The following is a 14967-nucleotide window of genomic DNA, read 5'->3' as shown; positions in this document are numbered from 1 at the left end:
CACTTTTAGCAAACTGTTTTCTCTGTGCTGTCAAGACCTTGTATACATTGTTGTACATGAGTTGATACCAAAGCTATAAAACTTGTGATATGTTTTGGAGGAGAGCTGTTCAATAAAGGTTTTTGTATCTAAATCAATGGTGTGCTTTATTTTGATGAAAATCTATTTAAAAAAAAATAAAGGTTGTTATTAAAGAAGTATTTAAGTTTGGTTTGCTGTACAGAGTGTACCAAGTAATAAGGGTAAATAATGTCTGGATGTTAGAATGATATACTAGTCAGGTTTTAGAATGTATATATTCATACTTATATACAAGAAAAATGCTCTCTTTATTCCCTCAACTTCTTCCTTTATCATCAACTGTTGACGAAGTGGAACTTTTCTGCATGATAGCATTTAGCATGATAAATGTAGCATATGATGCAATTTAGGGAATATTTAAATTAAATGAAAATGGTTATTGTTTTAAAACAGGTCATCTTTAACCTTAGAGAATTAGGTTGAAACAGTGTTTTCAGCCAAAGAGCAAGCATTAGCTTAAAGGTGGGGTATGTAATTTATTTCAGAAACACTTTTTGTTATCTCTTAACATCCCGATAGCAATGAATATATTAAGTGCTTTGACAATAAATACATAAAAAAATCTGTGGAAGCCGTGGCGCTGTAAAAAGTACGACCAATCATCTGAGCCGGCCCGGCTAAAATAACTGGATGGCCTACCTGCCTGTCAGCCTTCCATCTGTGCACAAACTTATCTCGTGCCCTCATTGGTCATGTGTGCGTCCGTGTGTGTTGGAGGAGGGGCTCTATATATATAATAAGGAAGTGGCAGATTTCTTCCGGTTGTGTACTTTCAAATTCTAGCGCACTCGAGCTGGTTTCTCCAAAATTACATACCCCACCTTTAATTTGCCGGCTAATGTAGTTGCAGCTTGTCTGTCTCTATTTAAATCAGGCATGCATTATTGAAAAAAATCAAATAATTTGTAAAGTGTATAATGTGAGAGGTAAATAAACATTATTTAAGTGGACATAAGAGCGTTATCATTCAAAATGCACTTGAAAGTTTAAGAAATAATACAATTACTGAACAATTCCAAGGACCAATATGGATATATAAACAGGCTTTATAAAAAGGTTACCTGAGGTAGTCAGCGTCTTATGAAGTTACCCTCTTTAATACACAGTGGTTTTCCAGAGGGAATGTTAAATGTCAGGCTACCTCTAACCTGGTCACAAGATGTTTTTTTTTCCTTCACTGGAGATCCTCTTTTAAATTGGAACTACTACAAAGACATCCCAAGTTGTAATTTCACTCACTGGTAAAAAAAAGGGGAGTCTCATGACCACCTAACTGCCCTAATTGTCCGATATAACAGTGCCAACTTTCCAAGGTCAATGAGACCTGTTTTCATCTTCAATCTCTTTGTCTCAAATCTGGTTAAAAAACAAGAGAAAGTTGTGGTGAAAGAAAAATTACACATCAACACAGAGATGAGAGCAAAAATAACTTGTGTGATGGATATTGTAATTAATCCATGTGTTTGAGAATAACTGGGAATAGTGAATCAGTTAAATTCATTATATAATTACCATCACACTTGGGGTAAATACGTTTTACTACAACAGTTGACATGAAGTGAATTATCATAACACTGACTGGACCGTAGTCTTGGCAACCAGTTGTGGATATGACAAATGAACTTGATTGACCCAGGTATATAAATGAAAGGATTTATTTATTAGATACGCCACATATTGATTTTAATACTGGGCTTAGTTGAATATTGTATATTGATTGGCCGATTTGGAAATTCAGCATTTTGCTCTGACGCTCTGATCAAGGGACCAGGTGCAGTCAGATCTATCCGCAGAAAGAACTTGGTAAATGTTACGTGAGTTTTAGCCAAATATCAAATTATTATTCCCCATCATTTGTAGTCATGATGATGAACTGTCGAAAAGAAAAAAAAGTAAAGAGGGCAAAGAAGATAGAGAGCTGGACGTCAGAGAAAGCAGCAGAAAAGAGTTTATGGAGAAGACAATGTGGACAACCTTGGACAGTTACAGAAAATCAGTGCTGCCGTCATTCTAAGTTTGTTGCTGTTGATGCAGTTCCAGCTTGCGAAAGGGATTCTTTTTTCTTAGAGGAAGCAATGCATTTGTTTAAATTAAGAAAATCACATTTAAATCAATATTTGTTATAAACCAGATAATGTCCTCATGTAACATTTGGGTCATCTGTGGATGGCAACCAAAAGTTTTACAAAAACTGCAGGAACCTAAGCCTATCCACTGGAGAATGAAACTAAATTGGTAAAGGGGCTTCAGGTCGAACAAATGTGTTCTCAGCACCGACTTTAAATCTCTTTCAGGCTTCAGTGCATTTTCAGGGATGTTCTCTTAATCGCTTCCGTGTAAAACTTTGACCTCAGCTGTTTACTGTAAAGCCCCTGGTGAGCGGAGATGAGACTTCATTGTGGTGTTTGATAAAAGACACTCCTGTTGAAAAGCCAGAAAACTGGACTAAATATCAGTTATGTCAATTATTTGTATGGCTAATACACCAATGCATACTCAACCTGAAAATATGATATCATACTCTGTGCTTAAGGTCATAATCATAAGTCATAATCAGTGCTTTCATGTGTCTTTAAATGCAAAGGTTTGTTCAAACACTCAAAGGGATAAGCTTCTTCCTACAGGGTAGAAGACAACTTTGAAACACATGCATAGTATCATGTTTCATAGCACATGTAATATGTAAGGTTGCTGTGGTTGTTGCCATATTATATATCAAAGTAAACACTAAGCGATCTATTAGCAGGGTAGCATAAATCTTCTCCTCTCATATTAAACAGTAATGGTCCCCGCAGCACAGGTGGTCCAGTGTTTGTGTTTGACCCCAGCCAAACCTGCCAGACTAAAGCAATTATAATATCTGGCAGGCAGCGTTGTGACCGGGGGTCTAGCCAGCTCTCTGATCAAATGATGAATGATGCAACACATTGTTAATGAGTGCAGACGGTCCAGAGGATTCCGCAGGTAATTGATTAATAGAGTCTTCAATCATCTGAAGCAGCCTACCATGACTTTTATCAAAGGCTTTACAGTTTTCACTTGGGCCTCTTTGAGTCAGGTGCCAGGGGGACAAGGTGACAAAATGTTGGAGGGGGGGGGATTCTGGGGAGAAGTTCCATGAAAAGATCCTATCATTCCCTTATGATATGATGTGACAGGTTTTTTTTTATATTTCTTTATAATTTTTCTTTGGTTTTATTTTTTACATTCTTCTTCACTCAATGGCCTTGGCTCATTTTCTGTGAAGAACATATTAGAACACATTCCCCCCCCCCCCCCCTCCTTACATTTACATTACATACAGGGTGTTCGGGTCCCGGGGGGCTAACAAAAGTGTGGAAATTGTAGGTCCTGTGCACCTGTCTGGGCCGTGTGTGTGTGTGTGGTGTGTGTGGTGTGTGTGTGTGTGTGTGTGTGTGTGTGTGTGTGTGTGTGTGTGTGTGTGTGTGTGTGTGTGTGTGTGTGTGTGTGTGTGTGTGTGTGTGTGTGTGTGTGTGTGTGTGTGTGTGTGTGTGTGTGTGTGTGTGTGTGTGTGTGTGTGTGTGTGTGTGTGTGTGTGAGAGATTTTGTGTTTCTGCCCCTGCCATTCCCGCACAGGGTTGCAACATTGTTGATGAATTCTAGCACGGACTCCTGTCTGCTCTCACATTCCCGCATTATGTCTTGCGGGAACCAATCTTTATTTTTTTCACACTCTATCCAAGCTGTACATTTGGGGCAAGACACAATAAATAAAGCCTCGCCAGTTTGGGTCCTTATCACAACTGATCAAGATGGCCAAAAGATGATCTGCTCAGAGGGCCTTGCAAATTATTCTGGAAGAGAGAGAACCATTTGATGATGTAGGAAGAGGAAGAGGTTTCAGAATGTGAGGATCACATTTCTGAGAATTCTGTGTCTGACAGTGACTTTGAAGAAGAGGATGAGATTGAGCATCAGCTAGTTGCAAAAAAAGGACGAGCCACAGGACATGCCGGTCCGTGGGCAAAAAACGAGTAGCACTTTTATTCATTAATGTGGCAAATATTGCGGCCGCAAGGCATTGTGGGGCAGCATATTCTCCTTTCCTTTCATAAAGGAAGGTCCAGTGTTTCCTAAGCTACTGTAAAGGAGGTTATAAAGGAAGTTTCAAACCTCCTTACCTATCATCTTCTAGAGAATTCGAACGGCTCTTATCATGGCTGCCACTGAGGTACTTCCGGGTCATTTCACTCCGTTAGGAAGGTTCCTAAGAGAAACTGACTATTCCACTGCAGCCAAAGGCAATGTGAGCGTCCATTCCCATTGGATGACGGAGAATTTTAAACCCGGAAGTAAGTATTCTCCTTACTGTCGATTGATTTTACATTGATATCTGCACTACTCATCAACTCAAAAACACCAGATTATCCTTGTTAATTACACAACAGTAATTGGTTTAAATTGTGTACAATACTTTGGTTTTTTCCCCCTTCGATTCTGAGATACAAATAGTTTTATCGTCCTTTCATTTTTGTAAAGCACTTTGAATGGCCTTGTGTTGAAAGGTGCTATATATATAAACTTGCCTTGCCTTGCCTATGGTCTGCTGCATGTTTTGTTGAATGTGTTATATTTGATGAAAACATTTAAATATTAAGAGTACATACAATATAGGGGGAAAGTAGAAGGTCAATGATAGAAATAGAAAATAGAAAATATCAAGAAGATACTGTAAATGATATCTAGAATAAAACAGTTTAGTGTGCATGTGCAAAACAGACAAACTAATTAGGCTTTATTAGTAAATAATACTTTAGGTTAAGGTCTTCTTTTAAATAAGCAAAAAGCTTTGGACAGTTTCATCCCACAGGCCAGAAGACTGTTAAAGACCTGAACTTTGAAACAACATCCATCTGGCTGCAACTTAGAAATTATGTATCTAATATATCATATTGCAATCACTTGTATATAGACTCTTATTGCACTATTTCACCATTTTTATTTTTGTATTTACTTGCACTATTTTTTCTGTTTATCTGTTTTATTGTGTTGCACTGTTGGAGGAGCCTGCGACCTAAGATTTTCATCGTCATAACTACACTGTAGCTATGTACGGATGACCAATAAAAGCCTTGAACCTTGAGTATAATTACAAAGTAACAATAAATTGCATGTTTTACATGCTTCCGTAACAAAAACATTTCCCAACTTGGGATCAATAAAGTATATCTTATCTTATCTTAAGATGATCGATGGCTACTCAATTTTGCCTCTGAACCTTAAGTGCATGTTTCAAGGCTTATCAATTAACAACAGGAGGGGTCACAGACATAAGACCAGCTATTAAATAAAACACTTCTGACCTGAGCTGTCATGTGGATATATGAATGCTGTCCATTATGGACACATGCAATTTTCACCCATTTATAGATATTTTTAAAATGTGATAACACCAATGTGTTTCCCATCCCCTAAACCTCCAGGGGTGTGCACAGTTTAATACTGGCAACTTCTAATTATGGGAAATACGTCTTTTAAAACTACAATTCCCAGTAGAGAAGCGCCATATAACATGTTGCGAAACACACAAATACCCAGCATGTGTAGTTCTGGGGGAGGGGTGGACTCGTTCGAATCCTGTTTTGGATAGTGTGCCGTGGGTGGGCTTCATTCCGTTTCAAAGTGCTGTTTAACCTTGGCGCACTGCCACTCCAACATCCATTGACAGAGCCTGAGGACTAATCACGAGGTTTGTCAAACAAAGCGGCTGGTGTAGTCCTAAACGATAGCTGAGGATTATGGGTAGTGTAGTGTCTTTGGCCATCCTAAACCCCGAAAAAACTATTTGTTTCTCCGAATCGAAGGGGAAAAACACAAAAGCATTGTACACAATTTAAACCAATCAATTTTGTCAATAATAATAATAATAATAATCTGCTGTTTTGAGTCGATGAGTAGTGCAGATATCACTGTAAAATCAATCGACAGTAAGGAGAATACTTACTTCCGGGTGTAAAATTCTCCGTTATCCAATGGGAATGGGCGCTCACATTGCCTTTAACTGCCGCCGACATGGACGGATGCGGTGCTTCCCTGAGCGGCAAATACCCCCGCCGATGGGAATACATTGCAATCAGTTGAAAGCTCTTTGCGTCCGTTTATGAAGCTGAAGGAGACTCGGGGCGTCACAACTGCACGCCAAAGGGACCCTGACCAAGCGTCGCTGTTGGACGATCAGGGAGTGAGACTGTGTTGAACTTGGTCTATCGGGTCTTTTAATGGTACAATGAGTACTACAAAGTACTGCCATCATCTTAGATTTGAAATCCTAAAGTTCCACTATTAAATGTTTGACTTTGACAACAGAACTCTCCCCCTTAAAGAAACTCAAGCAAAGTTTCCAGCGTTCCTTGCTTCCTTCCTGCTGATAAAAGTTAAAGGGTTTAGCCCCTGAAGCTAGCTACAGCTTAAGCTAAGGATCTCTTAAGGTGGGCTGACATTTAATGTCTACAAGTCCCCCCCTCCCGGTGTAAACGCTGAAAGTATACTGTACATTAATTCAGCTGCTGCGGCTACCTTTGACTTATCCTACTGAGTGAATGGTCCTTGGTATACTAACTTCGTATATATGCTCAAGCCGTGCTGTTTTTCGATCAAGTACAGGCCAAGTGTTCAAGAAACAAGGTGAGCTTAAAGGTGACGGCAGATAAAGTAAATACCCTTTTTTTCTATTAATAATCACCTCACACTTCCTGTTCCAAAGTTGCTGTACAGTTAAGTTCCACTCTTGTCCTCTGCAGTTCTTTCTAAAAGCTCCCCAATCAGTGTTTGTCATTAGCCCTTGGCCAGTTCATTTTTAAGTCTACTGATCTTTTACTTTTAGTTCCTGTCTTCTATGCCCTTCAGATAGGGCACAGTCTTAATTGCTAATGTATTTTCATTTAATCATGGCTTCTCTGTCAACTCATTTTGTATGTAGAGATAATCAATGAAAGTTCTTTGCACTAAATCTATCAAGCACCTGATCTTTTGTTTATTTAAGCTATTTAATGTTCTTAGTAAAATATTTTATATTACTTATATTACTGGATCATTTATTTCAGTGAGGACACAAGAACATAATCTATTGTATATTTCAGCCTATAACATTGTTTTAGTTTTTCAATTATAAACTGTTTAAATGACTGCTGAGCATGTCTCAAACACCAATATGAAAATCCTTTTAAATAGATGAGGGATGGACTGTGTTTCTCCGATGTTCTGATGGTCCCTGAATGCTCCGCTGAACTTGGTGACACTTCCTGACCTGGCGTTGTCAGAGGTAATTACTGTCTCCAACTTTGAAACTCAGGTATGGTCTAAATGAGATTCATTAATACAATTAAATATTAACCAAGTGGGAATTTCTCTGCCAAGGTGGCCCACAACTGGAGCCCCGTAACCCTCTCGAGACATTTCTGCAGGAAGTGCTAGATTTTAATAGAGGGGCCGATGCTGGCTCAGGGGATTTGGAGCTGCAGTCAACTCAACGATTGTTAAATCACTGCTGCAGTGAGCATTGCAAAAACAACTCTCTAAAAATGCACTTAAGGTGTCAACAATATGAAAAAATGAGCATCCCAAAACTCTCTAGGGTGTCCCCTGTCTTCTTAAGTGCTTGTATTATGATGCCAAAAGATGTTGCTTTGTTCCTTTAAAAACACCCCATCTCTAAAATCGTGTATCTCTTTTCATAGCTTGTCAGTGTAACCTGAGTCAGTTAGTTTTACTGCTACCATTGAGAGGACTTATTCTCGCTTCTTTTCAAACTGTCAATTGAACTTGTTCTTGTTCCCAAAGCCTTGTTTAAACGTTTTATTGCTACCTGTCTTACAACCGATCAACCATTGCATTTGTTGAATACTGCTTTGTCAATGCAATGGGTGGTGTTCTTTTAAAAGAGACACCATTTAGACAAACGTTTTTTTTAGGTGCACTGTCATTACCTGTCTATCCACAGAGAGGGTGAAATTCAAAGTGTCTTCTGAACAGGAGCAAGTTGGCACATAACAAAGAAGAAGCTAAACAACATTTGATGCTAAGTCTTTCATATCCTCGATAACCTTTGGTATAAATAATCACAGAACATAATGGTTAGTCATTCCTTTTTAAACGGCGTTTTAATGGGTAATCCGACCCGAGTCGTAATCCTTAGAAATGTTATGAAATCAAACCCCCTATTTTTCCAAGAATAGAGTAGATATTATTCATATTCACTATCAAACATTTACATTAATTCAAATGGCACTGCGGGGTAAACTTTGGAGTGGAAATAGACTAGCCTCTCTTGACCCTGCAGAAGCATTTTCTTTTCATGCAAACATTTTTTTTCACATTAGAAGGATCTCAGAAAAGGTGAGTTTAGATTTGGGATTTAAATGTTGACAGGTTGGTGTAGTCTCGGATGTGTTTACCGAGAGAGCACGATGGGATGGAGGAGCTATGGCGCAGGTTCTGTAGCCACAGGTCCTGTTCATGGTTTTCAGTATTAGAAACAAGACTGACATCACAGCAGGAAAGAGTGAAGAATAATTTGAAATGGACCTGTTGGAGATATGGAGCTTCTGAAGGCAGGGGTGATTGGAGAGCAGCAGAGTTGTTGTTAGTTTATTTGAACTTTGGATGATGTCCCATACAAAATAATGTTGCAGTAGTTCTAAAAAAAATGTGGTTAGAGACAGGCTGTAGACTGTGGGTGTGGAAAATGACGGGTAAAGGAGTGGAAACATCAGCCACTGTCTATTCCATCCCCACCTACATAGTCAACTTTATGAGCGAGCGTTTAGGAGATGCAAGCACGTACAGATGGATTTTGACTGCATTTGTAAATGTGGTGAAGAAATGCATTCCACAAGGATGCTTTTCAACTTTTTCATACTGTTCTTTGCGCAGGATTGTAGACTAATTACATACCAAACATCTGTCATTTAAGTGCCATTGTGTGCTGTAGTTAGTTTGACAAACTTGCGGCACAATAGAGCCCAATCACAAGGCTTTAATTGGAGCCATGGGAGTTATCAGGTCATCCTTGTGTTCAGTCTAAGAGGACTATCTGCTCAAATATCCCACACTGAGGTCTCTGCACTGACAGGAAGCCAATCATTCCCTTTTATCCTTTGCAAATCGTTCTATTCATAGTTTTTTTTATTACAAAAAGGCCTTTACCTCAAAAGATTTAAAGAGGCAAGAGGCCTTTTCTATCGATTCAAATCAATATTATGTAAGAAAGAGTAAGCAGAAGCACCGCAATTCACAAAAACATGATTCTATACTCTATGTCTTCTTCATTAGTGCTATTCTTTCGAACACAGTCAGCTTGCGTAGCAAAAGAGAAAGCTCTAGCATTGGAAGACAAAGAAACAATCTTAGAAACTAAATCCATTTAGAGTGTAAAGAGGAAAAATAAGTGAGTCAGCTCTCTTTGTGTGCGTGTCACAGTGATTTAGGTGAGGTTGCGTCGTCTCTGTAATCATCCACAAGCACGGGCCAAGCTTGGTTATAGAATGTAATTATTCAGGCGTCGGCTGATGAGGATTAACTGAGGAAATGTGACAAAAATGGAGGATTATTAAACTTTGCTGTGGTATTTCTTTTTAGAAATCCTCAAATAGATTCAAAACTAAGAAAAGGAAACAAAACTCCAAATAAAGTTCAGGGGAAATATGACTTCTCCCTCAAAAAGTCTCTTCCTTGCCCGAATAAATTAAGGGATGATTCAATAGAAAATAGGTCACCGGGTAAATGGAGGTAAATCTATGGGGTGTATGGGGACGTCTACCATATCAGCAGCAGGATAGAAAAAACGTATCTGAAACAGAGGGGAATTGGAAAAAGACAACCACAAAGAAAACATTTGCAAATTCCTTTAAAGATCAACATTTTATGTTCATGGATTGTTATGGCTCTTGCAATGCATTATATAAACCTGTATCGCACAGAAACTTTTGCCTAGTGATTGTTCAATAACTTTTAGTCGCTTAAAACATCTTACATTCGAACATTCAACATAACTGTATCGTAGTGTGAAATACTATTAAGATCAAAGGTAAGATACGAGTCTCAAGTCAATTCTGTTTCACTATTTTATTGAATTATTTTGGAAGCACAAAGTACACACTCACACACACACAGCCACGTTATAACTTCAGGGTTCATGACTTTCAATTTCAAACTCCACCGTCTTGCCATCTGACAACACATAAAACTTTAATATATACCAAAGATTGTTCATGGGATTTTTCAGCATTGGGAAAGTATCGAACTTTGGTGGCATTTCCATATTTGACATAATTACATTTGAGTACCAAAAAACGAAAAGGTCGATGTACTGTTAACGAATGAGTTATTTGTTATCCAAACAGCAAAAAGGTCAGATTAAAGTTATAAATCACATAACTCTAATGCAGCAGACAGGTTAGTTGTTAAAAATGACTTGAAAACGAATTGAGATGCTACGAGTCAACTCCAGATTAGGATTGTAAATTGCCTTTTCGTCGTCATACTGGACCCATGCTTAAATAAAACCATGTGATGTGAAAGGGTCACTTTAAACACTGAAAATAATAAGGGGCAAGTTAACAAATAATTAATTGCAGCTCTTGACCACATAATCCGCACCGTATAAAGGTCTAATTCATTGATTCATTCTTCCAGGCTGTAAAAGTGTTTGTGTTTTGAAGTTGGGCGTTTTATTATGGGGGTTAGTGGACTAAGTTACTTTGGGAGCCAGCCTCAAGTGGCCATCCGATGAAATGCAGTTTTATTGCAGTTCTTGCTCTTAAATAAGCTACAAAACATGATTTTTACTCCGACACATCCAACAAAGAGAGAAAAAAATGGCTCTACAATATACCAGTTTGACCGACCACCAAGTCATCAATAGCACCTAAAACAATAAAGCAAATTAGCTCAGACGGGCGGCTTGGCTATCTGACCAACACCAAACAAAGAGCAAAGTAAAATAATGGGCCGGTCAAGGCAGACACGCTTATTGTAAACTGAGGTGACACAAAAGGTAGAATTGGACATGATAGCCCAGTGTTGTAGTATGAGCCCGGCATTAAACTCCATTACACAGATCATTTTCTCTAACAACCACCTTCAATGAATTTAACACGGCCATTAAACAGAGAGGATTGACCAGACCTTGGGAGCCTCCCTCCCTGAAGCTTTAATACTCACTGCTGACAGTCTCATTTACCAGCCATACAGCTCAGGGTTATGAAGTCAGATGTTTACAGTAACGCATCTCTGCATTCATGTTTAGCTATGTTGCAGTAATAAAATAATAAACCCATGATGCATAAGAACAAGTCTGGCGTTTTGTGTATTTCAACCATCAAGCCACTCTGAGCTGCCAAATTTGAGGCACAGACATTTCACAAAATAAGATATCCTACCTGAGCACAAGAGATTGAAAAGTATGCATGCATCTAATCCATCACAATTGTATTTGATTTATAGCAATCTCACTTTTTACTGTTCACCTAAATGGAACATCTTATTGACATTAAAAGCATTCGACTGGCGAAACAGAGGCTTTTGTTGTGAGGAAGCCACATGAAGCGCTATGCGTTTATCAATTCTTATCGCAGTGGCCACGATTGTCCGCGAAAAAGCTACAAGAAAACCACAGGAGTCACCAGATCATAAGAATAAAAAACTAGTGCAAACGTAGCTGTGTTACTACATCAGATTTGTAAGCCAGGCCACTACAGAGTAAATGCAAGAGTATAGGTGTAAGTTGAACACTGCCAGAGGAATATTTGGTTTAGCACTTAAAACATTATGCTGGGGCTTTATCTGCTGATTGGGAAAGTTTACTGACATCAAACTAGAGGCAGCAGAGTTTCCCCTGGTGCATGAAATGGACTATAAAGTAAAGGCTTTTTCCTAATTGCCTTGCCTGTTGTGCAGTCACACCTCCAGAGGGAATAACTTGCACACCAGATTGTGGTCCCTGACCTTCTGCACAAACAGCAGGTCACTTTACCAGCAGGGCTTCTGTCTTTTCTCTACTTGTAAATGTTCTGACTGAACACTGAGCCTTTGCAAACAAAGTAAGTACGATGTAAGGCAGAGGTATCACATTTCTGACAGCTATCATCCGTGGAAACTTAAGGGTGCAATAAAAAAGGGGTACCACTTTTTGCAATGTTTATTCTAACAGATGAACAGCAAGTGCATTTAGTTTAGTTCCTTTGCTCATCCAATGCGACAGCAAGCAGTAGAGTGGCAATTTAATCTGTATTTCCTTTAGTGAGCCATCATAAAGTGCCTCCAGCAGTGTCTTGTCCCAGGGTTGAACTTAGTGAAATTGTCCGGCAGAGATATGCAGTATAATCAGCCCAAACTCATGATAGCCTATAAGGTAAACTGAAAGAGCAAAAACATGCACCCTATGGGTCGAATAACCCTTGGGCTGGTCAAGAAATGAATTACTGAAGGAATCTAAGAATATCTGCAGGTCTTTCACTCAATACATAGCATCTAATGCATTTTACCCAAGGGCATAAAGTGAACTAGTAACATTTGACGTTCTCATTCCTGGTCCAAATTGCATGAAGTGTTCCATTTATAAGAGCCGGGTCTACAAATGTAATCTGTGTCCCTGCTGTGGGAGTTTCATTATATCTGAGAGCTATCACTGCAGCAACCTGGGGGCTCTCCAAATCAAGAAAAGCCTCTCTCTATTGATTCTCTCTGACATCATGTAATGTAATGTTGTAAAGCAGAAACACACAGGGAGGAACATTTGGTTAATGGCAAGTATTGTATTTGATTTGGACAACACTCATGTCTCAAAACAAGGCTGAATTGTTCTTGTGAAAAAGTCCTTCCCCACAGAAAACACCTACTGTATGACCTGGTGGAGTGGAGGAAGGTTGATTTTAAGTGAAAAATGCCTGGCATCAAAATCAGTGATGCAAGCCCCCCTACCCGTTTGTGACGCCTCTTAAGGTCCTTACACACCAAACTGACACCAAAGAACACCAAAGAACACCAAAGAACACGTCCCGACGGAACGTCGCCTCACGTCGCCTCACGTCGTCTCACGTCTCCTGCGTCTTGGCCATGTTTCGCACTGGAACACACCGCAAAGACTTCAGCCGACGGCCAAGTTGCACATACGAACTGCGCATGCGTGAGTGGCAATAACTCTCCTTACCAGCAGGCGGCGGTAGTGTGTATTCGTCATTCAAAAGAGGCAACAACCGGAAGAGAGACTGCGTGATAACCGAGAGAAGAAGAACAGACTGCGTGATATAAACAAACAACAAATAGCGTGTGCGTTCCATTTTCACTCTACAACGAGAAGCTCATGGTGCTTTCTAGAACCTGTGTCGAGAGCTGGAGTTAAATTAAATCTCAGATTTGCCTTCTTAATAGTTTGTTTGGGTCCCTCACTTCCGTTTCGCTTCTCATGCACTGATTCGCTAAGCTGAACAGCCAATCAGAGTGATTTATTTGGCCGACAGCCTCCCGATTCAACATGTCGAATCGGCGGCGGAAGGTGTCGGCACGGCCGAAAAGACACGACGGGGCGGGACACACCAAGACACACCAATCTGAGTAGGGCGACACGACACTCACCGACGGCCCGACATCTATCGACATCTATCGACGGCCTAAATCGGCTTGGTGTGTAAGGGACTTTACACATTGTCAATGCAAATCAATACATAGCGGCTCTGCATAAGGTGAAAGAAGAGTCAAGACTAGAAAACAAGGCTATCTTGTCTGTTTACTTATATTCCAGTTTGGCTGCTGGCACACATTCATTTTAAATTATATTTTTTCTCCTTTCATTTTTCATAATTATTTAAGTTGCATACTGTCAGCGCTAATGCAAATGTGTGGTTCTTACTCGGCAAGTAAAGATTCATACACATGCCGAATTATTTTGCATGCTGAAGTCAGCTGTTGCCAATGCACACGCCTATTGTTGAGATCGCATCTAGGGAACTACAGCTGTGCCCAGTAAAAGGTCATTAAACTTTTTCCAAGTCGGAAATAGGCTATCGAGTTAGAACAGAGCATCTGATTTGTGTCGAGTTCAGAATGGTTATAATGTAGCAGCCTTCTGTCCTTTTTAACAGACCTAATGAGGTTAAACAGTGGCTTGCCGTCATTAACGGTACTGCACTCTGCGCACTGGTGCGGCACATGTCAGGGGCTGCAGGTTTATCTGCCTTTACATGCTGCAGGGATTTTATTAAGTGACTTTTTTTCCATAAAGCAGCTATGGGGATCAGAAACTGAAGAATCACCAACATTCAGTCATGGATCAGTGCAGACTGATCTACTGACTCTCCTGCTTTGCTGATCTTGACTAGTGTGTTAATTTATTTGTAATGTATTAGATTATTTAACAGGGACTGTGCACATTAATATGCATTTCTGTAAATGCGGCTGAGGCTATTTCTCATCTGTAGCCCAAGGACAGATGATTTAAAGTCACGCTAAAAGCACATTATGATTTTTAAAGAATTATGAGTTAATAAAACCATCAAAAAAGCATCATGGACAGTGGTTACATAACCTTCAACCCAGCCACAATGTCATAGGTGCTTCAACACATAGCACTACACCCCTGCATGGCACCAATCGTGGTGGGCTGGGATGGGTCAGAGTACAGGCCTGTTTTTCAGTCCCAGTCCGTCCCTGTATACAAGGGCAAATTGTTTACATGAGACTGACTCTGCATGGCTGCCCACACACTCTTACCTCTGATGGAACAACTGACAGGATTGTAAAGCCCAGGTGAATGGGATATTTGGGCCACTACCAACTACATGGGCTTCTGCCCGTAGGTCACTTTCTTACCCAGTGAGTTAGCTTGAGATAATATGGTTTGCCTTACACAAACTTTTTAAATGGAATCCC

This window comes from Trematomus bernacchii, unplaced genomic scaffold, assembly GCF_902827165.1.
Source record: "Trematomus bernacchii unplaced genomic scaffold, fTreBer1.1, whole genome shotgun sequence".
NCBI lineage: Eukaryota > Metazoa > Chordata > Actinopteri > Perciformes > Nototheniidae > Trematomus > Trematomus bernacchii.
Note: the sequence above shows the minus strand (reverse complement) of the source record.